Below are 26,333 nucleotides of genomic sequence, written 5' to 3'. Positions count from 1 at the left end.
TATTATTATTATTATTATAATTATTATTATTATTGTATTTTTCATTACCATAAACATAATACACTTTGTCTTGCTGCCAGCTCTGTAAAACACTTAAAAACCGAGTTGGTCTAGTAATAAAATAAATTGACCATTAAATACATTTTACAGCATGAGCATCACATGCTAAAACCCAGGGCAAGTTACCTTGCAAGGCTAATTGGCCCCCTAGGTGAACTGCCACAAGATGCTTATAAATTAAGATTAGTGTTATTGTTTGTAAGTACAGTGATGGAAATGCTATTATGTATTAATGGGGATATACAATAGTTGTTGATTGTGTATGAGTGAGTATCGGTATTGTTATGTAAGTGTGGTTCATTGTTTGGCTGCATGTTTGCCACTGATCACTTGATGACTTAATTGGTTAATCACATGCACAATTACTTCACTATTGGTTCCAAGTGGGAATGTGGGAAACAGGTGGGACTGGTGTGAATAAACGGAGACAAAGGGAACGCTGGGGACAGAATGGGAATAACTTGCCAAAGCCAATACTACACTACTGTAATCTCATCTCTACTGATCAATGGGGCTTTTGAGGGATCGAAACAAACAATTCATTTGGAAAAATGTTCGATCTTTCAAAACGTTAGAAACGTCGCACTACAGTGACATCATGTGGCCACGCGGTGCACAATGAAACCCAGACGGACTAGGGCTGATCGAAGAACACTATTGATGAACCTGCAGAAGGAATGACCCCAGCACAATATCTGAAACGCTTCGAAACAGTGTGACGTAATGAAGCCTCATTCGGCCTAGTCACATGCATTTCCATAGACTCCGGAGCAATGTGTCAAAACGCTACGCTTCAAATGATTCGAAGCAGATATTCGAATAAGTATTTGAGTCTGACATCATTACTTTTTGTTTTACCCTTTTTGTGCCAGAACTGAGGATTTGTTTAAACCTGGATTTTATAAAGAACTTGAATACAATCATTGTTTTATAATAACGGGTCTTTTTGGGACTTCCTAATCCAGAGAATCTGATCACACGGGTCTCAGAGACGGGACCTGTGGCAATGAGCTGAATTTTAATAAACAGTAATTGAGTGTGAAAAATGTCTGATTAGCTGTGAGTCAGACATGACCAAATGATGGAAAATGACAGTTAAATGTGTTATAGTTTTCATTAACCCTGTGAACACGTAAGACACATTCACACCAGTAAACGTCCGCTATAACTTGGCACAATACGTATACAATGTTTTTTTAGTTTTCTTTTTTTTTTAGAGATTTTAGTTAGATTTGAAACAATTTTGTACATAAGCTAGAAGTTCATTATTCATTTTCCCCTGATTGGGGAAAAAATATGTATGTATGTATGTATGTATGTATTATGTATGTAATACAACTAAATTAATATTTGCTTTGTGACTGTACATTTTAAATGTGTTGCGCCAGATTACAATGTATTTTATCTTTAGTAATGTTTGTGTATGCATTCTAAACACTACACTATTCATCCAATTGTCCATTCATATGCAAAAATGTAGTAATTAAATACTCCCCCTCTCTCGCTTGGGAAGAAAGCTCTGTAATGTGTGACTTGATTCATGGCTGGTTCATTTCTCAAAAGTAATTTGCTTTATTTTAGGTGTGAGATTTCCAATCCATGTGGAAGAAGTTGTGACTGTGAGGCTCAACACAAACTGAAGAAATGTGTGGGATGGTGCCATGAAGAGATCAAACTTTCCCACCACTAAAAGAGTGCATGTTCATTCCCCGATGACTCTGGTGTTTCGAGGGAGTGGTGGATTTGGGACAATTATGGAGTTTATCTAAGGAACAGCCCAGAAAACCAACATACTCTCTCACACATATGAATCCATTTTACCTCTGGAGCTCTTAATTACTTAATTGAACCCTTAATTGAACTAAATCTCCTAAATCAGAGCCTTTTAAACAGTAGGGGATTTAAGTTAGGTTCTGAATTGTATAAAGAACTTATTAATAAACAATAACAACTTATTCCACAATTAAAAAAGTCAAATCTAAGCAGATTGTTACTTCAACTGAGGTTCAATGAAGTAACAGAGAGCTCGGTTGGAAGACAAAACAGGCATGGTGTGCCAAATTGATGACATAACAGACCCTCATATAAAATGGCATGTAGCATATGTAGACAATTGGATGGTGAATTAAATACATTTTTAAGCTTTGTTTTTAAATGACAGACACATTGCACTTTCCTATTTATTGACCAGTCGGTTGGTGCATTTACCTCCACACAGCTTACCTCCTGAGATGTGCTGAAATGCATATTTGGATTGCCATTTTTGAATGGAAGTATTAAACGTGAAAGGGTTTTATTTCACTCGTGTTGACTCTCGTTCTTCTAGTTGTTCAGACTGTCATTAGCAAGTAACAATTGGTTTTTATGGCAAATTGGAAGAAATAAAATGGATTCCAACACTGAACAGGATTTGTTGTGGTGCTCACACATGTATTGATATTTTTTGTTAAATATGCATGCATGATCTTCTCATTTCAATTTGAACGAGCCAGGTGGGAGCTCTGTAAACCTTCTGAGCCACAGGGGTCGAAAACCATTGCTCTTCAAAATATAAATGATGTAGTGTGACATGTCATCAACTGGCATGTTGTTCAATGGACAAGAACATGGACAAGTTGTACATTCTTTATTCAGGTGTCTGTCACAAAAAGCGGGCTTTTGATGAGAAATGTAGCTCTTGGCAGGCTTGTCTTATATTATTATTGATTTCCACATCAGGCTCTATCGCTCGTAGTGTCGTTTTCTGTCTTTGTTTTTAAAATGAAGCACAAACAGTGGAAATGATAGTGGATAAAAATGTCCACTATAATGACACTATGGGAGGAATAGAACTAGATGAAGTAACGCATGAGAAAGACCTAGGAGTCTATGTGGACGCCTCACTGTCTCCATCCAAACAGTGTGGGGAAGCACTAGTTAGAGCTCATCTGGATACTGTGGACAGTTCTGGGCTCCACACTTTAAGAAAGATATCGCTGATCTAGAGGCAGTTCAGAGGAGAGCAACCAGACTTATTCCAGGTCTGAAGGGAAAGTCCTACGGAGAGACTGAGGAACTGAACCTTTTCACCCTGGAACAGAGGAGACTACATGGGGACTTGATCCAAGTCCTCAAAATCATGAAAGGCATCGACCACATCAAACCAGAGGAGCTTTTCCAGATCAACAGGGACACACGCACCAGGGGACACAAATGGAAATTGGGCTTCAAGGCATTCAAGACAGAAAAAAGGAGACACTTCTTCACACAGAGAGGCATCACAATCTGAACAAACTCCCCAGCGATGTGGCTGAAGAGACAATTTGGGAACATTCAAAAACAGACTGGATAGGATCCTTGATCACTCAGTTATTAATGGACACCAAACGAGCACGATGGGGCGAATGGCCTCCTCTCCACTGGACACTTTCTTATGTTTCAAACCCACAGTCGCTCTGCTCCTCCCACAACAGAGGACAGACTTGCTACAATGGCCTGGTTTTACAAAAAGCTCTGGCACGGCATGGCACAGACGCTTCGCCAGTGGAACCGAGGCATGAATCGTATACAGTCAGGGCCGGCCCTAGCCTTTAGGGGGCCACAGGTGAGATTTGACTGTGGGGCCCCATAAAACATTTTAGTGGAGCCCATCATTATGGCGGAGACAAACTAAAACTAAGACATTTGAATAGTGCACATCGCAGAACATGTATTGTACCTTAACATACACTGTGCATGTTGAACAAATAGATTCAGAAATGAATACAAATGTAAATAGTGCGCTGTGCACATTGAAATAACAGCAATAGCTAATAACAATTTAGGTAAAAAAAAAACACACACACACACACACACACACACCAAACATACTCAGTACTGAAAAGACTGTATTACACATTGCATATTAAAAGAATATAATAAATACAATGACATCAAAAATCATTAGCTGACAACTAATGGATCCACCTGGCAGTAGGATAGCTATCACATGACCCTCCCCCACAAAACCACAGCAGCAAAATGTTCAAAACTGAGATAAATAATGCGACACGTCTGTAACACACCTCTACCTCTGCGTCTTCCTCCACAATGGCCCTCGGCATGTGCAAGCCAGCAGCAGCACACAGGGTCAGGTCAACGTGCATCGTCCCGGCTCTCTTCCCCTGTGTTTTATTACCTTGTTTTGTATCGTATCGGTTTCACATTCATTTTTGTCCATTACTCTGTGTTCATGCCATTCGCATATACTGTACAGCAAATGTGCTTCAATACAGGCTAGCTTGTGGATACAACATAACATTTGCACGACTTATTACGACAGTTACAGCAACAACGTTCCGACTTACGGCAGAAGCCGACTTGCGGCAGGTCGTAAGTCGGAGCGGCTGTGCTGTGGTTTCAGCTCCAGATCGGTGGCTCAGAGGACAAATTAGCCTTGAAAAGGGTATTGATGAGAATATACAAAATTGGCGGTCTAAACCCACTATACAATAGTCCAGTCTGAAAGTCCTCTACCCAACAAAAATAAAACAGCCACCACTATATACCAGCCTGCCAATCACATCACCACTATATACCAGCCTGCCAGTCACATCACCACTATATACCAGCCTGCCAGTCACATGATCACCACTATATACCAGCCTGCCAGGCACATCACCACTATATACCAGCCTGCCAATCACATCACCACTATATACCAGCCTGCCAGTCACATCACCACTATATACCAGCCTGCCAGTCACATCATCACCACTATATACCAGCCTGCCATTCACATCACCACTATATACCAGCCTGCCAGTCACATGATCACCACTGTATACCAGCCTGTCATTCACATGATCACCACTATATACCAGCCTGCCTGTCACATCACCACTATATACCAGCCTGCCAGTCAAATCACCACTATATACCAGCCTGCCAATCACATCACCACTATATACCAGCCTGCCAGTCACATGATCACCACTATATACCAGCCTGCCAGGCACATCACAACTATATACCAGCCTGCCAGTCACATGATCACCACTATATACCAGCCTGCCAGTCACATGATCACCACTATATACCAGCATGCCAGTCAAATCACCACTATATACCAGCCTGCCAATCACATCACCACTATATACCAGCCTGCCAGTCACATCACCACTATATACCAGCCTGCCAGGCACATCACCACTATATTCCAGCCTGCCAGTCACATCACCACTATATACCAGCCTGCCATTCACATCACCACCACTATATACCAGCCTGCCTGTCACATCACCACTATATACCAGCCTGCCAGTCACATCACCACTATATACCAGCCTGCCATTCACATCACCACTCTATACCAGCCTGCCAGTCACATCACCACTATATACCAGCCTGCCAGTCACATCACCACTATATACCAGCCTGCCAGGCACATGATCACCACTATATACCAGCCTGCCAGTCACATCACCACTCTATACCAGCCTGCCAGTCACATCAGCACCACTATATACCAGCCTGCCATTCACATCACCACTATATACCAGCCTGCCAGTCACATCACCACTATATACCAGCCTGCCATTCACATCACCACCACTATATACCAGCCTGCCAGGCACATCACCACTATATACCAGCCTGCCAGGCACATCACCACTCTATACCAGCCTGCCAGGCATCGGGATATATAGTAGAAAAAGCAAACTCACCACTTAAAGAAATACAGTATTTTAGAGTTACCAACCACTTCGAATTATTTTCATATACATTTAATTTCGTATGTGAGGTTATCCTGTTTTAAGACAAAATCAAACATTTACATTGTAAGCTGTACATGATAATGCCCAATTCATATACCATACTCTGTTTTGCCTAAACTTTACTCATTAGAACATTTAGAATGGGTCTCTGAACAAGGACCTCATGAGTCCATAAGAGACCGACCCCCTGCATACTTGCAATAAGTAAAGCAACCGCAGTGAAACTGAATCAGGGAGGTATTGTATTCGTGTGAGCGGTTTCTTCTATCTGCCGGCCAGTCGCCGTTCAAGGCTAATTTGTCCGCTGAGCAGATGGGTGCGGGTGATGGGTGCGGGAAAGAGATGATGCGGGAGCAGCTGTGCATGGACGCCGCTGTGGGCTGGAGGCCGGGCTGCTATGGCCGCTGGGCTGGGTTTGCTGCCCGTCCTCCCCGGCTCACAGGAGCTGCCGGTTGGACTGTCTGACCCGGGAGCAGCGCGATGGCCAGCAGGGACTGATGGGCTGATCTGTGTCCGGCTGTGTGGACAGAGCGGGTGAAGGGCTGTGTGATCAGGGCTGTCATGCTTATTGTCGGGCTCTTAACAGCACTTTTAGGTGGGGTGGGGGGTTTCTTGTTTGGTTTCTTATAGGGAACCGTGGGTGCACGAACAACGCTCGCGTTTATTAATCAGTGCATTACACTTGTGCTGGTTTCATCGCAACGCAAGGCATTGGTCCTGTGCGTCTCTTTTTAAATAAAGTTTGGTGCATCCTGTGCGGGGCTCTGGGGGAAGCAGTGTCTGAGGGTCCCCATCTATACTAAAACCAGGGCTGCCCTAGTGGAGGGGGTTCAGGTGGTCACTATCTCACCTGTGACAGGGGTCAACGGAGGTCATGTGATGCTCGGAGAAGCGTTACATCAAGCAGCAGGGCGCTCTCTCGCAGTTATGACGTCACAGTGGTTCCCCAGCACTTAGCGGCTGTTCTTATGGAAAGCCTTCAGTTGCTGAGCTGACCGTGCAGAGTAGACTGTGGACGTCGCTTGACATTGTTTAAACTTCGCCAACGCCACCTAGACAAACCAGTCACGTACTGTATTTGTTTGTCGAGTTTCTGTTTGTTCGATCAGCACGAGTGGAGGAGTGACAGACAGACAGACAGAGAGAGAGACAGACGGGAGCCTGTGGCATTGGACTCTCCACTACACCTGTAGAGAGAGAGAGAGAGAGAGAGAGAGAGAGAGAGGGATTCGCCGAGTTAGAAGACCTTTAGTAAGTTTAGTTTAGTAAGTTAGCAGACTCCTGAATTCGGTAGTGTGTTTCCCATGGCCCCGACTCGCTCTTTCACACCAGTGTGTGACTACAGGGCTTTTCAAAATGTACTGCAACCTGGAATTCATGTCAGACCTCACAGTCATGGGTGTACCCCCCCACCCCAATAACTGTCTAATTAGTACTTGACCACGAGCTGGATACGTGTTTGTTTTCAGCGGGGATGGGATGGGATGAGAGCAAGATGTGTTTATATAATCTTATATCAAAGTGAATGTCCCAACGAGTGGTTATGGTTTTAAAGTTCAGTGGTTAGTTATTTTTTCCACTTTATTATTAAATAAAAATAAAAATGTAGTTTATTTTCTAACCCCCACCCCCCCCAGCCAGCCCCTGCCACTGGTCTAGATCAGTGTTTCTAGGACTCATTCATCATAAAGGACCTGTTATGGGGAAACAGATTTGAATTTGAAGTGACCTGTTTCTAAATCTCCTTTTGCCCAACCGGTGTAGCTGCTAGTGCCCAGAGGAGATGGGGTTTCAGAAAATCACACCATTCATGTTGCCTGTGGCACTGGTGCTCTTGGGCTTGTGGTGGCTCAAGTCACGTAAAAATAATGATGACGCCAGCCAGGCCCCTGAGGAAGAGCCTCCCACCGCCGTCTTCAGCTCGGGCAGGCCCCCCACTGAAGAATACGGCCCCATCACCCTCTCCAGCTCGGACAGGTCTTCCACTGAAGGATACGGCCCCATCACCCTCTTCAGCTCGGACAGCCCCCCCAGTGAGGAAGTTGGCCCCATCGCCCTCTTCAGCTCGGGCAGGCCCCCCACTGAAGAATACGGCCCCATCACCCTCTCCAGCACGGACAGGTCTTCCACTGAAGGATACGGCCCCATCTCCCTCTTCAGCTCGGACAGCCCCCCCAGTGAGGAAGTTGGCCCCATTGCCCTCTTCAGCTCGGGCAGGCCCCCCACTGAAGAATACGGCCCCATCACCCTCTCCAGCACGGACAGCCTCCCCAGTGAGGACAATGGTTCAACCACTGTCTCGTCCAGCACGGAGAGCAAAACCACGGAGGATGACAGCCCCTCCGTCTCGTCCAGCACGGAGAGCAAAACCACGGAGGATGACAGCCCCTCAGTCTCGCGCTGCGGCTGCAAGGGGCAGCAGGACCGTCGTCCTGGTCTGAAGTCTTTCCAGTGTGTGGCTGTGCTCGGCCGTGGAGGGTTCGGAAAGGTAAATCCCAGGAATGCGAGTCATTGTGGTCATGATGTGGGGCAGCTTCAATCCATCAGTAATTCAACAGACAACGTGGAGAAGAGAAATTTGCTCGGCCCCAGTTTTCCTAAAAAATATTCTTGGACGCTTTTAAAACGACTCCCACTTCGTAACCTCGAACGAAACCAGAGTCTGAGATCGTACCATCAGTGCGGTCGTGTGAGTAGATGCTCGGGTTGTGGATGTCGATCCTGGGGCTGACAGTGCAGTTTGACCATCTTCAATCTGTCTTGGTCCGATAGGTGCTGCTGGCGGAGTTGAGGGACACTGGACAGAAGTTCGCCATCAAGGCTCTCAAGAAAGCAGGCAGTAAAGTTCAGAGGTATGGCTTCATGTTGGTTCTAGTGGGTTCTGGGTTTGAAAGCAGAGCAAAGAAATAAACCAGTCAAGTTTTAAATGCCACACACCAATTTACTGCATTAGCAAGGCCTCCCGTTACTATTGCTCTGCAGGATAGCCGCCATTGTGTCTGCTCCACAGGAGCCGTCTCTTAATCTCCACACGCTGTCCATCTTCTCTCTTCAGCATCCTGAAGGAGAAGACGATCCTGCAAACAGTAAGCCGGGCACAGCACCCGTTCCTGGTGCACTTCTTCGCCAGCTTCCACACGAGGGACCGCGCGTTCTTCGTGCTGGATTTCGCTGCAGGGGGGGACCTGAGCTTCAAGTCCAATGGTGACCGGTTCCCGGAGCCCCGCGCTGTGTAAGTGAGACTGAGATGTGTGACTTGTGCAGGAGCGTCCGTCTCAGAAGATCAGCTCGCTCTGCCCGCGGTGATGATGTCATAGATTGAAATGATGTGATAACATGCGGATATGTGAACGGTGCTCTCGTTTCTCTCGTCTCCCGATCAGGTTCACTCTGGCCTGTGTGGTGCTGGGCGTGCAGTTCTTGCACTGCCGCAAGATTGCACACCGGTAAGTAATCACCCGTCAGCGATCTTTACGACATACAGAGAGGAGAACATCTACCATCTGAGTTCGGACCTCACAGTAGAAGCCAAGTCCTCAGTCAGTAGACGAGGACCCGAGTGTCCAGTGAGAGACGCGTGTCCTTTAATGGCTGACAGGATGAGGTCTTGTGCTCCTGGCCAGTCCTCTCTCTGCTCTGCAGTGCAAGTGATTCTACTCTATTTGTATTTCAGGGATTTGAAGTTGCAAAATCTTTTGATGGACTCCAGGGGCTACATCAAGATCACAGACTTCGGTCTGTGTAAGGAAGGTACGTTAAAACCCAAACAGTAGTCTTGCTTTCCTAGTTCAGCACTTTGTGTAGAATTCACATTTCACCACAATGTGTTTCCCCCCAACTCTGTCTTGCCAGGGATGGGCTTCAGAGACCGGACCTGGACGCTGTGCGGCACCCCAGCGTTTTACGCTCCGGAGATGCTGAAGAAGCTGCCCTACACGAGGTCCGTCGACTGGTGGGCGCTGGGGGTCCTCGGGTTTCAGATGATGGTGGGCCAGGTGAGTGTTCTTCAGTTATTCTTCGCGAGCCACAGCTGTTTCAGGAGGCAGATATTCAGCGGTTCAGTCTGCGGTGACCCTTTAATAACGCGCTCTCCTCTCCGTGTCCTTGTGCCCGTAGCGTCCCTTCACTGGGAAGTGTAGGAAGCAGCTGTTCAGACACATCATTCACCAGGAAGTGAAGTATCCTGCCTTCCTGTCAGCTGAGGCCGTGTCCCTCCTGAGAAAGGTGTGTGCGCCAGGGCCGTGTGTTCTTGTGACCAGTCTTCGCCTCGTCTTGAGCGTCGTGTTTGGAGCCCATTGACGGAGAGTAACGCCATCTTAACTTGTAACTTGTCTTACTCTGCAGCTGCTGAGCAAAGACCCCAGGAGGCGCCTCGGGAACTGCAAGCGAGACGCGGAGGTGGTCAAGCTGCAGCCCTTCTTCAGAGTACGTGGGGCCGCATCCGCCTCACGCCCGCCGCCTCACAGGAAGGCGTGCCGCTCGTTTACCGGCACCGCGTCCTCCTGACCGCCCTGTTCTTCTCCCTCCTGGCAGGATGTGGACTGGCGAGCTCTCCGTGCACAGACAGTGCCTGCTCCGGTCTTGCCCCCCGTCAGAGCTCCCGAGGTCTCCCAGACCCTCGCTGCCGACATCCTGACTCGGATCCCCAAGCGCCGGGTCGTCACCGCCCGGGAGCAGGAGCTCTTTAAGGACTTTGATTACATGGCAGATTTCTGCTAGCAGCACATCAGGCCTGTCCTCCCGGAGCTCCACTGGACACCTGCTCATCCCTCGCTCCTAACCACAGAGCCTCGGTCGCCCCTCTGCCCTGGAACTGCCTCCCTCCAGCATCCGTGACTCCTTTCCCCTTTCAGTCCCTCCTAAAATCCCACCTCTCCAACCAGGCCAATCAGTACCCCCCAAGCCCAAACCCACACCCTGCTGTATGTTGTTCAGTTCACACCCCTCTCCTGTCAAGTGTTTTAGTCTGTAGTGGTTTTGTCATTTCTGTTCAGTTTAAATGTAAACCAAAGAAAAGGAAAAATAATATAAATTATTTGAGTCTTTGAAAAGCAGTGTTTAATTCCATTAATTAAGAACTATCATCATCATCATCATTATCATTATTAGTTGTGTGTTTGCACCTGTGTAGGGTTTGGTTTTTGGGTTTAAGTTTTGTTTGTCCTTTTGTTTTATGCACTTTCTGCAATAAATCCCCAAAAACCAAAAAGCTGCCTCTGTGGTTACTAAACCCCCGCCTGAGATCCCCGGTACCGGGTCCAACCCACCACGGCGCCACACATCTGCCAAGAAACAAAGAAAAGTGCATTTTATTCAATGACTGATTCCCCCCACCTCAGCTGTTGTAGGAACACTAGTATTGACCTGCCGTGTCCTCGTATCGGTTCAATAACGTGATCAGATCACTTCCCTGTGTTTAAGCCGAAGACGCATTTGTTTTTTTAATGCAGAATGTTTCTCCACCTCCTTATGGGAATTGATAAATGTGAAAACATTTTAGCAGAGAAACATCTTGCTTTGCCCTTCAGGCCTCTCCTCTGCTTGGGCCGACAGTCTCTCGCTGGGTTCCTCCTGTATCCATTCACAGCGGTTATTGTTCACATCATTTATGTGGGAATAAACCGGGAGAGCGACGCGCTGTCTGTGGTTTTTAGATGCAAACCAGAAGTCAGTCTGGGAAACGTCAGTACAAAGGCCAGAAAGGAGAATAATTTCTATAGAGACAGATACAGATATTATAATTAAAAATACATTATTTTGATATTCCTGTCATCCCATACCTTTTAGAGATGCACTACTGATTATTCAAGTCTGTGTTGTGTTTATAACAAACACACAATCACGCGAGGAGCTACTAAAGCTATAAAGTAACTTAATGGCCATTAGATATGTGTTTATTATGCACTTTCAGTTTACAGACCTTCATTATCTATGCAGGCAGTGAGGTGCAAAGTGATTGGCTGCAAACAATATGATTGACAGTTACTCCTCCCACACCGCGTGGTCTCTGGGTCACCCTGGGGTGAGATTATTACCCAACTCCCATTTCTATTTATTTAGTTATTCTCCATTTACGGGTAGGGAAGCAGCTTCTGTATCTGAGGCCGGACGCAGATAATGGACAGAATTACCGCCATGAGGCCTGAAGCGAGAGAAAAATAAAAAGGAAATCCCGTGGCACCAAGGCACCGTCAGATGAAAGAGTGAGAGAGAAAGCGGACTGATAACGATATCACCAGAAGAATGAATAATCAATAATACTTCAGTAATAAAGTTTTGCCCAAGTAAAAAACTACATTGTTCCTTACTCACTGGAATACAGATCATAATTCAATAATAAATAGTAATGCAGTAGTAGTACAGTGTAATGGTAATGTAGTAGTAGTACAGTGGAACAGTAATGTAGTAGTAGTACAGTGGAACAGGTATGTAGTAGTAGTACAGTGGAACAGCAATGTAGTAGTAGTACAGTGGAACAGTAATGTAGTAGTAGTCTACTGTAACAGTAATGTAGTAGTAGTACAGTGTAACCGTAATGTAGTAGTAGTACAGTGTAATGGTAATGAAGTAGTAGTACAGTGTAACAGTAATGTAGTAGTAGTACAGTGTTACAGTAATGTTGTAGTAGTACAGTGTAATGGTAATGTAGTAGTAGTCTATTGTAACAGTAATGTAGTAGTAGTACAGTGTAACCGTAATGTAGTAGTAGTCTAGTGTAACAGTAATGTAGTAGTAGTACAGTGGAACAGCAATGTAGTAGTAGTACAGTGGAACAGTAATGTAGTAGTAGTCTAGTGTAACAGTAATGTAGTAGTAGTCTAGTGTAATGGTAATGTAGTAGTAGTACATTGTAACAGTAATGTAGTAGTAGTACAGTGGAACAGTAATGTAGTAGTAGTACAGTGGAACAGTAATGTAGTAGTAGTACAGTGTAATGGTAATGAAGTAGTAATACAGTGTAACGGTAATTTAGTAGTAGTGCAGTGTAACAGTAATGTAGTAGTAGTACAGTGTAACAGTAATGTAGTAGTTGTCTAGTGTAACGGTAATGTAGTAGTAGTACAGTGTAACAGTAATGTAGTAGTAGTACAGTGGAACAGTAATGTAGTAGTAGTACAGTGTAATGGTAATGAAGTAGTAATACAGTGTAATGGTAATTTAGTAGTAGTGCAGTGTAACAGTAATGTAGTAGTAGTACAGTGGAACAGTAATGTAGTAGTTGCCTAGTGTAACGGTAATGTAGTAGTAGTACAGTGTAACAGTAATGTAGTAGTAGTACAGTGGAACAGTAATGTAGTAGTAGTACAGTGTAATGGTAATGAAGTAGTAATACAGTGTAACGGTAATTTAGTAGTAGTGCAGTGTAACAGTAATGTAGTAGTAGTACAGTGTAACAGTAATGTAGTAGTTGTCTAGTGTAACGGTAATGTAGTAGTAGTACTGTGTAACAGTAATGTAGTAGTAGTACAGTGGAACAGTAATGTAGTAGTAGTACAGTGTAATGGTAATGAAGTAGTAATACAGTGTAACGGTAATTTAGTAGTAGTGCAGTGTAACAGTAATGTAGTAGTAGTACAGTGGAACAGTAATGTAGTAGTTGCCTAGTGTAACGGTAATGTAGTAGTAGTACAGTGTAACAGTAATGTAGTAGTAGTACAGTGTAATGGTAATGAAATAGTAGTACAGTGTAATGGTAATGAAGTAGTAATACAGTGTAACGGTAATTTAGTAGTAGTACAGTGTAACAGTAATGTAGTAGTAGTACAGTGGAACAGTAATGTAGTAGTAGTACAGTGTAACAGTAATGTAGTAGTAGTACAGTGTAATGGTAATGTAGTAGTAGTACAGTGTAACAGTAATGTAGTAGTAGTACAGTGTAACGGTAATGTAGTAGTAGTACAGTGTAATGGTAATGTAGTAGTAGTACAGTGTAATGGTAATGAAGTAGTAATACAGTGTAACGGTAATTTAGTAGTAGTACAGTGTAACAGTAATTTAGTAGTAGTACAGTGGAACAGTAATGTAGTAGTAGTACAGTGGAACAGTAATGTAGTAGTAGTACAGTGTAATGGTAATGAAGTAGTAGTACAGTGTAACAGTAATGTAGTAGTAGTACAGTGGAACAGTAATGTAGTAGTAGTACAGTGGAACAGTAATGTAGTAGTAGTACAGTGGAACAGTAATGTTAAAGACCAACATCATGGGACCTACAGACAGAACAAAACACACACAAGACCCTACAGAAGGAACTCGTAAGACTTTTATTGTACAATTTTACAATTTCAGTGCAAAGAGCACAAGTTTGTTTTTCCTGTAATAGTTCACAGCCTGGAAATGGACACATTTTGCCACAGAAGCTGAATGATCAGGGACCTCCAGGACTAAACACATCATCAAACCATTTCAAAGAGAAGCAACAGAACACGATGCTTTCCTGACCAACGCTGTGGAGACTTCATGTGGACACAATCTTTTCAGCCGAGTTCTTGGCAGACGCCATTCTCCAGGGCGACTGACTTACGACACCAGTTTAAAAATGACAGAAGCGCACGAGTTCAAATAAACAGTTCATGTCAAATACAGCGCATACATCCTAGTTCAATTAGTGACAAGTGCAGTGATGGGTGGGACTGAGCTAGGGGGCACAGGAGAAAGCGCAAATAAACAACAGGAGTACTAGCTATGTAAGCAGCAAGAGGAAACGGTTATATGTGCAAAAGTGCAAAATGACAGCAGTGCTGAGGAGAATAAACTGCTCAGTGACAACCACCGTCTGAACAGACGTCTTGAGTACATCGCATTTATCAATCCAAGCACTGATACGGGTCCTACACGCATCAGGCAGGAGATGTATCCATTGCAATTCGTGAGTCCAACAGCTGCCAAATGTCATTACATTTGCACTGAATAAACTACTCATCCTAGTCCCATGCTCAATGGTAAAACTTTGACTTCCCCCAGTGTGCATGGCCACTAACTCCAGCTTTCTGTTAAAGACTGGGCTTCCCGAAGCACCTTCGAAAAAGCAGGTGGCATAACTCAGTTTGTGCTGGTCACTGACTGACAAGATGTCCTGAGAAATGAACATTACGAATGAAGCTAGTGCTTCTGGCTCTGCTGTCTGTGACGCTTCACTCCTGATACGACTGCCCACAGCTATATCCTTATCCATATCTACTATAACTGGGCAACAATCAAGTTGGCGTGGCCCGCGTGCTGGGTGACCAATGATGTAAACGGGCCCTTCACCAGGATTGTCGCTGATTACAGGACACAGACCTGCCAGAGCAACTGGATCCTTCAATCTCAATAAGACAAAGTCCAGCTCCCGGCTCTGCACCTGAAAACAAGGTTCAACTCGGAGTTTGAGAACCTCCTCGTTTTCAAAGGTCACCTGCATCAATTCTGCGGCTGTGACAACATCGTCTGACTTTAACGCATTTTCTTTCCAAAAGGATTCAACCACATGCCAGCAGGTCAATATAAACCCATTCTTCAGCAGAAAGCACGTCCCATACGAAGTCTTTTCATCTCGTATCTTCCCAATGTTCTGACTCAGACGGGTGATCTCAGGCAGATCCTTGGTCGGGATGCCAGTGTCTCTAATTTTCCTATAGTGTTCTTTGAGGTATGGGACAGGATTCTTTCCTGTATTGAACAAATGTTTAAGACACTTGACAACTGCCTTTTGCCTCTGTTCAAAACACATTCCCGGTGTGCGTCCGGACGCCGTGCTTGTTGGGCTTCAGCTGACTGACCGGACTGTCCTTGAGGAGCACTGCTCATTCTTATACCCCCCTGACCCGGTGTGCTGGGTTTCTGAAGCTCAATATAATATGATTTATCCTCTAAGGTATTCACTGGTAGGTTGAATTGAAGTTGGTATTTTTCGGATTCATGTTTAAGCACTAAGTAATTGGACTCGGACGTAGCCGCTGGATTGAAGCGCCCATCTGCCCTCAGTGCATCTTCGATGGGCTCCCCTGCTAAGCCAAACACACACAGATCCGTTTGTCCTTCTAACCTTTTTACAATAGAGCACATCACGGAAGGCAAACCCTATGGTCTGACCCTTGGACTGGACGTAAAACCTGATGACTTTCTTCTCCTTTGATTGGCGATATTTTTCACGGCTGACCGGTTTGTGGATGTTTTCGTTTTCTTCTGGAGGAACCAGTGAAGATTTCTTTTTTTTCATCATGATCTCCAATATAGGAAAAGGAGAATTCTATATGTTCATCATCTGAAGGCTGTATAAACAAAACAACAATGAGACGAGGAATTAAAAACAAAAATAGCACAAAAATCGAAGTACAGATGTGTCAGCGGACTGGTTGAAATTAAATGGCACTTCAGGTTGGTCCATCAAGTTCACAACTGAAGTGCTGCTGCATGGGGATCAACGATAACCTTTATTACAGCCCAGATGTCACTTTTCATATTTAAGCTGCATTTGCCTTTAATGCTGTCAAGCGCTTTTGTTTTCCTTTGCTCACTTGAAAATGATATTTGGTGATTTCTCATCACTGTTTATCACACAATTAATGGTACTTTCATCTTTTACACACGTTTATAGAATTACAAATGGCTATTCATGAGAACTAGATTCCACAATTGATCGATAACCGATTCCAGTGCTGTACGAAGGCAGTGCTGTATATCTGATGCTGAATGGCATATAAGTGGCAGTCTTACCATGATCTCTTCCTTAATGACTTTATTTCTTGGTAGTCCTTCTCCAGAGGCCTAGGAAAAGACGGTTAAACAGTTGAAATCAGTTTTCATATTGGCTTTTATGTTTGATCGTGGACTCATAAGTTATGCTCTAGAAACCTGCCATCAATCTGGTTTTGCTATGCGTTGGGTATAGCAGAAACAAAAGAACAAATAAATATTTTAGGATTGCAATGCAACCAAATTATAATGTCAGAAAAAAGACCAAGAACGCACTAATCTGGAGCACAAGAGCGAAAAAACAAACTTAAGAAAAACAAGCACGAGAGAAAGGTATTGTAATATTAGTTGATTATGGCTCGTTTGTATTGCTGCACAGTAGTAGCTTGCATACTAACTGTTTTCATGACAATGACATTCATCGTTTAGCTAAACCGGACAGCTGGCTGTATGTTTTTCTTTCCCTCTCTCGTTACTTTAACTGGACAGTCCAAGTTCAACTTACCTGCCACCAAATAGCGTTTTATTATAACATGGTGGCTGTGTATTTGCATCTGTAGCGACTTTTACCTTGAATAGGATGTGCTAGAGGTTTGGTCTTTTGGTCTAGAGGTTTTAATCTGTGCTATAACTCTGCTTCCTAGTTCTGCAGCATCAATGATCAAGTCAGCACAGTAGCTAGGAAGCTAAAACCAGTAAATGGGATTTGGAACATGTAGCTTGTGTTGGTCTAGGTCAAACTGTGGGGTCCGCCATCCAAGGGGGGTGCAGGAGTGTGTCAAGGAAGGCTCGAGCTAGTTACAGTTCAATACAAATAACTGTAGATGATTCATACATATATACTAAACATATTATGTTCTAAAATAACTCAAATAGTTAAAAACAAAAGCCATTTCTTAACATTCTCCTTTTCCAAAGCAACTTGTGTACAGTGTCCTTGGGTATCCTGAAAGGCGCTTCTACATAAATTAGTATTATTAGTAGGTGGTAGTATTATATGTACGTTGTGTAGTTTCTCTGCCAAATGTGCAAAGAGAAGTAGTTGTGAGAAATGTATTGTTTCGTGAGAAAGGGAGAAAAGCGTTCAAAACAAGCAGAGTGAGGGCAGCAGCGGAGGTGCCAGCAAGACGCAAAAATATGACGAAATGTATTTAATCCTTGGCTTTACATGGAGCGGCTTCTCAGCTTGAATTACAATGAAAACAAAAGATCGCTTCCGGCTTTCTGTCTCTTCCTGTCTAAATTGCCACCCCGGATCCCACTACTTTGTGCATCGAGGAAACAAACACACCCCTCCCCCTGATAAGGCAGGAATAATGAATATTATACGGAATTAATCTATATCTTTGGTTTGTGTCATGTTTCTGAAATGGTTGTACATTTTTATTTGAGCTGTTTCCATTTCTGCGGTTTCTGCAACTCGTACTGATCTCTATATTGACCAAATCCCTACCTTTTCATTCATGATTTTGCGCAGTCATTTTTGGTCATTGCTCAGGGAGGCCATTTTGACAAAGTTTGATCCCCTGGTTAGTTACACCTACCTGTCAGTCAACAGAGGCCCTGCCAGGGTTCAGGTACACATGATGGGGTGCTGCTGACTATGACTGAGTCTGGGGCAAAAATGTGTAAACCACTAAACATATGTCTTTCCAAATAGTGGGAAAGATCGGGGGAAAAAAAGTGTTTGGGTGTCGGGGGGTGGGGGTTAAAACAGGTCAATACTCACCATGTTTACTGATTACAGAGGGCGGCCTAGAATTGGTCAGGATTCAATTTCAAAAGATGCCTGAGAGGAGAAAGTACATACACAAATGTCACAGAGTTGCTGGCTATCGCCATCGCAGCAGGCAACCAGGAATCGATCCGGCACCGTTATTACACTGGCATTGCTATGTTGTAATGTGCGACCCTCTTTGAACCCCCGTGTGTATATAAAGTGGTGTGCGTGTTATGGACAAGCTGTGCAATTCAATGACAGAAATGCTGAATGTGTGCGAGTGTGTGTCTGTGTGGATTGAAGTTCACGGCGCTGATCCTCGGTCAGAGCTCTGCTGTCAAACCGCTCAACAGGCGGCTGTCAGTTAGCAGGACACAGTTTTATATGCAATATTTAGAGAAATGCAAACACACTGAATAATAACACAATGTCTGGAGTTCAATACTTATTCTTAGTCCTGTGTTTTTCACACATTTAGTGAGCCTGAAGTAAACAAACTAGGATCTCAGACGTGAAGATCTCAGTCTTTATATTCATTAGATGTATTTGTTTATATAAATTGAACACATGCTTGTTCGATTTCTTAATTTTTGACACTTGATTTTGTGATTCATACACTTATGATTTGGGTTTTTTATGGAGTGTGTTTATTGATTGATTTCACTGATTATATAGCTAATGGGTATTGACTACTGCATTGCATTGCAAGCATGCTCACGTCTTTTAATAGAGCCTAATTACTGACAGCTGCGGTAGCTTTTAAAAAGGGCTCGTTCCACTGAAACGACAGGAGAGGACAGGTTTATTTTAACTTTACTTTTTATCTTTTGTATGCATCTCCTGGCTGCTGCTATACTTGTTGTAAACTTGTTTAAACTTTCAGCTCTCCATGAACACTGGATGCACTTTTGGACTGTGAGTTTGGAGAGCACATCTATACCTGGATTCAAGCCAGCTCCACAGACATCGCTCTAGCAGTGGACTGGACCACCTTCTGGAAGCTGCAGAGACTGAGTTTCTTTTGGACAGGGTTGCGGATTTGAACTTTTTTGGATTGCCTTGGCTTTTAACTACTGGACAGTATTTCATCTTTGTTTTAAAATGTGTTTTAGAGTTTTTAACCTATAAGGACTCTTCAAATAAAATAGTGTCCCCATTCTGGTCTCCGTGTTGCAGACTGTGAACCCAAGGTAAAAGAACCTGTGATTTACCGTCGTGCGACATACTACAACAAGAGCTTTGGACAACTATGCATTTAAAAGCAATGTCTTAATCTTATTTGAAAGAATATTGATAACAATTTCCCAGAGGACAGATTTAAAAATTGCCTAGTTTATTTTAAACTTCAAATAAACAAAAAAATGCATTTCAAACTTTGCAATTTCTCTTATTTCATGTATGCAATCATAACATAGCATTCAAGTTGAAATATTGTCTCTTGCAGTTTTATACTTTTATACTAAATTATAATATGTAGTGATTAACAACATGTTAGTTGCACTGCACGGTGGTGGTGGGTTTCCTAGGTAGACTTACTGCTGTAATATATATATATATATATATATGTATATATATATATATACTTAAATCCTTGGTGAACATACAGTTGTAAAAGTAGGCTATGGTTGACATTCTGGAATTGGACCAACGAGACCTGGCAATGTATTTAATTACAAATGACAAAATACAAAACACTCTGTGTAAACTGTATCAACCTACCAAATACAAATTATTGTTCAAAGATATATGAACTACAAAAGCAGCTCTACCTCGATATTAGTCTTCACACCATCATTTCGGGAAACCTACTGTTCCGCACTCGTCGTTTGATGGCGTTTTCCAGGTACAACTATGTGCCAGGTTTGCAAATGTAGCTGAACACTTTCCAACTTGCTAATAATGCTGAACCGTTTAACACTGAGATACACAAACCCTGCCTTACGTTCGCTGAACATATACTTCTGTATTGTGAAAGTAAAAGATGCTTAAATATAACTTGCTATTCTGTTCATAAAGAGAAGGAAGGAACGCAGTCGTTGTGTTACTTCTGTATCCTGTATCCTGTCATATTGTGTGTCAGGTATCAGGTGTCACTCGTATTGTGTGTCAGGTATCAGGTGTCACTCGTATTGTGTGACAGGAGTCAGGTGTCACTCGTATTGTGTGACAGGAGTCAGGTGTCACTCGTATTGTGTGTCAGGTGTCACTCGTATTGTGTGTCAAGTGTGACTCGTATTGTGTGTCAGGTATCTGGTGTCACTCGTATTGTGTGACAGGAGTCAGGTGTCACTTGTATTGTGTGTCAGGTGTCACTCGTATTGTGTGTCAAGTGTGACTCGTATTGTGTGTCAGGTATCAGGTGTCACTCGTATTGTGTGTCAGGAGTCAGGTGTCACTCGTATTGTGTGTCAGGAGGCAGGTGTCACTCGTATTGAGTGTCAGGTATCAGGTGTAACTCGTATTGTGTGTCAGGAGGCAGGTGTCACTCGTATTGAGTGTCAGGTATCAGGTGTCACTCGTATTGTGTGTCAAGTATCAGGTGTCACTCGTATTGTGTGTCAGGAGTCAGGTGTCTGGAGTCAGGTGTCACTCGTATTGTGTGTCAGGAGTCAGGTGTCACTCGTATTGAGTGTCAGGTATCAGGTGTCACTCGTATTGAGTTTCAGGAGTCAGGTGTCACTCGTATTGTGTGACAGGAGTCAGGTGTCAGGTGTCACTCGTATTGTGTGTCAGGAGTCAGGTGTCACTCGTATTGTGTGACAGGAGTCAGGTGTCACTCGTATTGTGTGTCAGGAGTCAGGTGTAACTCGTATTGTGTGTCAGGATTCAGGTGTCAGGAGTCAGGTGTCACTCTTATTGTGTGTCAGGAGTCAGGTGTCACTCGTATTGTGTGTCAGGAGTCAGGTGTCAGGTGTCAGGTGTCACTCTAATTGTGTGTCAGGTGTCACTCGTATTGTGTGTCAGGAGTCAGGTGTCACTCGTATTGAGTGTCAGGTATCAGGTGTCACTCGTATTGTGTGACAGGAGTCAGGAGTCACTCGAATTGTGTGTCAGGAGGCAGGTGTAACCCGTATTGTGTGTCAGGTTTCACTCGTATTGAGTGTCAGGTATCAGGTGTCACTCAAATCGTGAGTCAGGTATCAGGTCTCACTCGAATTGTGAGTCAGGTATCAGGTCTCACTCGAATTGTGAGTCAGGTATCAGGTGTCACTCGTATTGTGTGTCAGGTGTCACTCGTATTGTGTGACAGGAGGCAGGTGTCACTCGTATTGTGTGTCAGGAGTCAGGTGTCACTCGTATTGTGTGTCAGGAGGCAGGTGTAAGTCGTATTGTGTGTCAGGTGTAACTCGTATTGTGTGTCAGGAGTCACTCGTATTGTGTGTCAGGAGGCAGGTGTAACTCGTGTTGAGTGTCAGGAGTCAGGTGTAACTCGTATTGTGTGTCAGGACGCAGGTGTCACTCGTATTGTGTGTCAGGTATCAGGTGTCACTCGTATTGTGTGTCAGGTATCAGGTGTCACTCGTATTGACTGTCAGGTATCAGGTGTCTCTCGTATTGAGTGTCAGGTATCAGGTGTCACTCGTATTGAGTGTCAAGAGTCACTCAGATTTTGTATCAGGCGTCACTCAAATTTAATATCAGGAGTTTATTTTTTTAGGTTATATTTTGTTGAACTTAATTTTATGTAAGAGACACTTTTGGTTATGAATTATTATTTTTTTAAATAATTTTACAACTTTCCAATAAATGTTTCTTAATATACTTTTCACCAATACATTTATGCTATAATGGTAGAAAAATGGTAGAAAAAGTGAGTGAGTGTGTGAGTGCGTTAGTGAGTGCGTAAATGCGTGTGTGAGTGAGTGAGTGAGTGAGTGTGTGGGTGAGTGAATGAGTGCGTGAGTGAGTGAGTGCGTGCGTGCATGTGAGAGCATGGGTGAGTGTGTGTGTGTGAGTGCGTGCGTGAGTGAGTGAGTGAGTGAGTGAGTGCGTGCGTGCGTGCGTGTGAGAGCATGGGTGAGTGTGCGTGAGTGAGTGAGTGGGTGAGTGAGTGCGTGCGTGCGTGTGAGAGCATGGGTGAGTGTGCGTGAGTGAGTGAGTGGGTGTGTGAGTGCGTTAGTGAGTGAGTGCGTGAGTTAGTGTGTGAGTGCGTGAGTGAGTGAGTGCGTGAGTGAGTGAGTGAGTGAGTGCGTGAGTGAGTGAGTGCGTGAGTGAGTGGGTGAGTGAGTGTGAGTGTGAGTGAGTGTGTGGGTGAATGCGTGAGTGAGTGTGTGGGTGAGTGAGTGAGTGTGTGAGTGAGTGAGTGTGTGGTTGAGTGATTGTGTGTGTGGGTGAATGCGTGAGTGAATGTGTGGGTGAGTGTGTGTGTGGGTGAGTGAGTGCGTGAGTGAGTGAGTGAGTGTGTGGGTGAGTGATTGTGTGTGTGGGTGAATGCGTGAGTGAATGTGTGGGTGAGTGAGTGTGTGGGTGAATGTGTGGGTGAGTGAGTGTGTGGGTGAATGCGTGAGTGAGTGTGTGGGTGAGTGAGTGAGTGAGTGTGTGGGTGAGTGATTGAGTGAGTGAATGTGTGGGTGAGTGAGTGAGTGAGTGAGTGCGTGAGTGAGTGAGTGAGTGAGTTCACAGTAAGTCAACATGCTTGTCTTGGAAACTAAATCTGTTAATATTCGTCTGAATGATCTCACTCTAAGAGAAGTCAAAATAGAGAGGTTAAAAAAAGTTATACAAAATTTTCAGGGGATGTTTTATTATTATTAATAATGATAATGATGCTAAAAGTAACAACAACAACAACAATTATTATTATTATTATTATTATTATTATTATTATTGTTTTTTTCATTACCATAAACATAATACACTTTGTCTTGCTGCCAGCTCTGTAAAACACTTAAAAACCGAGTTGGTCTAGTAATAAAATAAATCGACCATTAAATACATTTTACAGCATGAGCATCACATGCTAAAACCCAGGGCAAGTTACCTTGCAAGGCTAATTGGCCCCCTAGGTGAACTGCCACAAGATGCTTATAAATTAAGATTAGTGTTATTGTTTGTAAGTACAGTGATGGAAATGCTATTATGTATTAATGGGGATATACAATAGTTGTTGATTGTGTATGAGTGAGTATCGGTATTGTTATGTAAGTGTGGTTCATTGTTTGGCTGCATGTTTGCCACTGATCACTTGATGACTTAATTGGTTAATCACATGCACAATTACTTCACTATTGGTTCCAAGTGGGAATGTGGGAAACAGGTGGGACTGGTGTGAATAAACGGAGACAAAGGGAACGCTGGGGACAGAATGGGAATAACTTGCCAAAGCCAATACTACGCTACTGTAATCTCATCTCTACTGATCAATGGGGCTTTTGAGGGATTGAAACAAACAATTAATTTGGAAAAATGTTCGATCTTTCAAAACGTTAGAAACGTCGCACTACAGTGACATCATGTGGCCACGCGGTGCACAATGAAACCCAGACGGACTAGGGCTGATCGAAGAACACTATTGATGAACCTGCAGAAGGAATGACCCCAGCACAATATCTGAAACGCTTCGAAACAGTGTGACGTAATGAAGCCTCATTCGGCCTAGTCACATGCATTTCCATAGACTCCGGAGCAATGTGTCAAAACGCTACGCTTCAAATGATTCGAAGCAGATATTCGAATAAGTATTTGAGTCTGACATCATTACTTTTTGTTTTACCCTTTTTGTGCCAGAACTGAGGATTTGTTTAAACCTGGATTTTATAAAGAACTTGAATACAATCATTGTTTTATAATAACGGGTCTTTTTGGGACTTCCTAATCCAGAGAATCTGATCACACGGGTCTCAGAGACGGGACCTGTGGCAATGAGCTGAATTTTAATAAACAGTAATTGAGTGTGAAAAATGTCTGATTAGCTGTGAGTCAGACATGACCAAATGATGGAAAATGACAGTTAAATGTGTTATAGTTTTCATTAACCCTGTGAACACGTAAGACACATTCACACCAGTAAACGTCCGCTATAACTTGGCACAATACGTATACAATGTTTTTTTAGTTGTTTTTTTTTTTTTTAGAGATTTTAGTTAGATTTGAAACAATTTTGTACATAAGCTAGAAGTTCATTATTCATTTTCCCCTGATTGGGGAAAAAATATGTATGTATGTATATATATATATATAATACAACTAAATTAATATTTGCTTTGTGACTGTACATTTTAAATGTGTTGCGCCAGATTACAATGTATTTTATCTTTAGTAATGTTTGTGTATGCATTCTAAACACTACACTATTCATCCAATTGTCCATTCATATGCAAAAATGTAGTAATTAAATACTCCCCCTCTCTCGCTTGGGAAGAAAGCTCTGTAATGTGTGACTTGATTCATGGCTGGTTCATTTCTCAAAAGTAATTTCCTTTATTTTAGGTGTGAGATTTCCAATCCATGTGGAAGAAGTTGTGACTGTGAGGCTCAACACAAACTGAAGAAATGTGTGGGATGGTGCCATGAAGAGATCAAACTTTCCCACCACTAAAAGAGTGCATGTTCATTCCCCGATGACTCTGGTGTTTCGAGGGAGTGGTGGATTTGGGACAATTATGGAGTTTATCTAAGGAACAGCCCAGAAAACCAACGTACTCTCTCACACATATGAATCCATTTTACCTCTGGAGCTCTTAATTACTTAATTGAACCCTTAATTGAACTAAATCTCCTAAATCAGAGCCTTTTAAACAGTAGGGGATTTAAGTTAGGTTCTGAATTGTATAAAGAACTTATTAATAAACAATAACAACTTATTCCACAATTAAAAAAGTCAAATCTAAGCAGATTGTTACTTCAACTGAGGTTCAATGAAGTAACAGAGAGCTCGGTTGGAAGACAAAACAGGCATGGTGTGCCAAATTGATGACATAACAGACCCTCATATAAAATGGCATGTAGCATATGTAGACAATTGGATGGTGAATTAAATACGTTTTTAAGCTTTGTTTTTAAATGACAGACACATTGCACTTTCCTATTTATTGACCAGTCGGTTGGTGCATTTACCTCCACACAGCTTACCTCCTGAGAAGTGCTGAAATGCATATTTGGATTGCCATTTTTGAATGGAAGTATTAAACGTGAAAGGGTTTTATTTCACTCGTGTTGACTCTCGTTCTTCTAGTTTTTCAGACTGTCATTAGCAAGTAACAATTGTTTTTTATGGCAAATTGGAAGAAATAAAATGGATTCCAACACTGAACAGGATTTGTTGTGGTGCTCACACATGTATTGATATTTTATGTTAAATATGCATGCATGATCTTCTCATTTCAATTTGAACGAGCCAGGTGGGAGCTCTGTAAACCTTCTGAGCCACAGGGGTCGAAAACCATTGCTCTTCAAAATATAAATGATGTAGTGTGACATGTCATCAACTGGCATGTTGTTCAATGGACAAGAACATGGACAAGTTGTACATTCTTTATTCAGGTGTCTGTCACAAAAAGTGGGCTTTTGATGAGAAATGTAGCTCTTGGCAGGCTTGTCTTATATTATTATTGATTTCCACATCAGGCTCTATCGCTCGTAGTGTCGTTTTCTGTCTTTGTTTTTAAAATGAAGCACAAACAGTGGAAATGATAGTGGATAAAATCATGATCACCACTATATACCAGCCTGCCATTCACATCATCACCACTATATACCAGCCTGCCAGTCACATCACCACTATATACCAGCCTGCCAGTCACATCACCACTATATACCAGCCTGCCATTCACATCACCACCACTATATACCAGCCTGCCAGGCACATCATCAGTATATACCAGCCTGCCAGTCACATCACCACTATATACCAGCCTGCCATTCACATCACCACCACTATATACCAGCCTGCCAGGCACATGATCACCACTATATACCAGCCTGCCAGTCACATGATCACCACTATATACCAGCCTGCCAATCACATCACCACTATATACCAGCCTGCCAGTCACATCACCACTATATACCAGACTGCCATTCACATCACCACCACTATATACCAGCCTGCCAGGCACATCACCACTATATACCAGCCTGCCAGGCACATCACCACTATATTCCAGCCCGCCAGTCACATCACCACTATATACCAGCCTGCCAGT

At 43.2% G+C, this 26,333-nt stretch overlaps 1 long non-coding RNA gene across 1 annotated transcript; it reads left to right on the top strand.

Annotated features, from left to right (window-relative positions):
• Nucleotides 1–18,358: 18,358 nt before the first annotated feature.
• On the top strand, nt 18,359–25,441 carry LOC136768150 (uncharacterized). The gene is made up of 2 exons (XR_010821942.1): nt 18,359–19,379; nt 24,619–25,441. It is a non-coding gene; the product is annotated as an uncharacterized LOC136768150 (long non-coding RNA).
• The last annotated feature ends 892 nt before the right edge of the window (nt 25,442–26,333 follow it).

The sequence above is a fragment of the Amia ocellicauda genome, chromosome 14 (assembly GCF_036373705.1).
Source record: "Amia ocellicauda isolate fAmiCal2 chromosome 14, fAmiCal2.hap1, whole genome shotgun sequence".
In the NCBI taxonomy this organism is placed as follows: Eukaryota; Metazoa; Chordata; class Actinopteri; order Amiiformes; family Amiidae; genus Amia; species Amia ocellicauda.
This window is presented reverse-complemented; position numbering and strand designations above follow the sequence as displayed.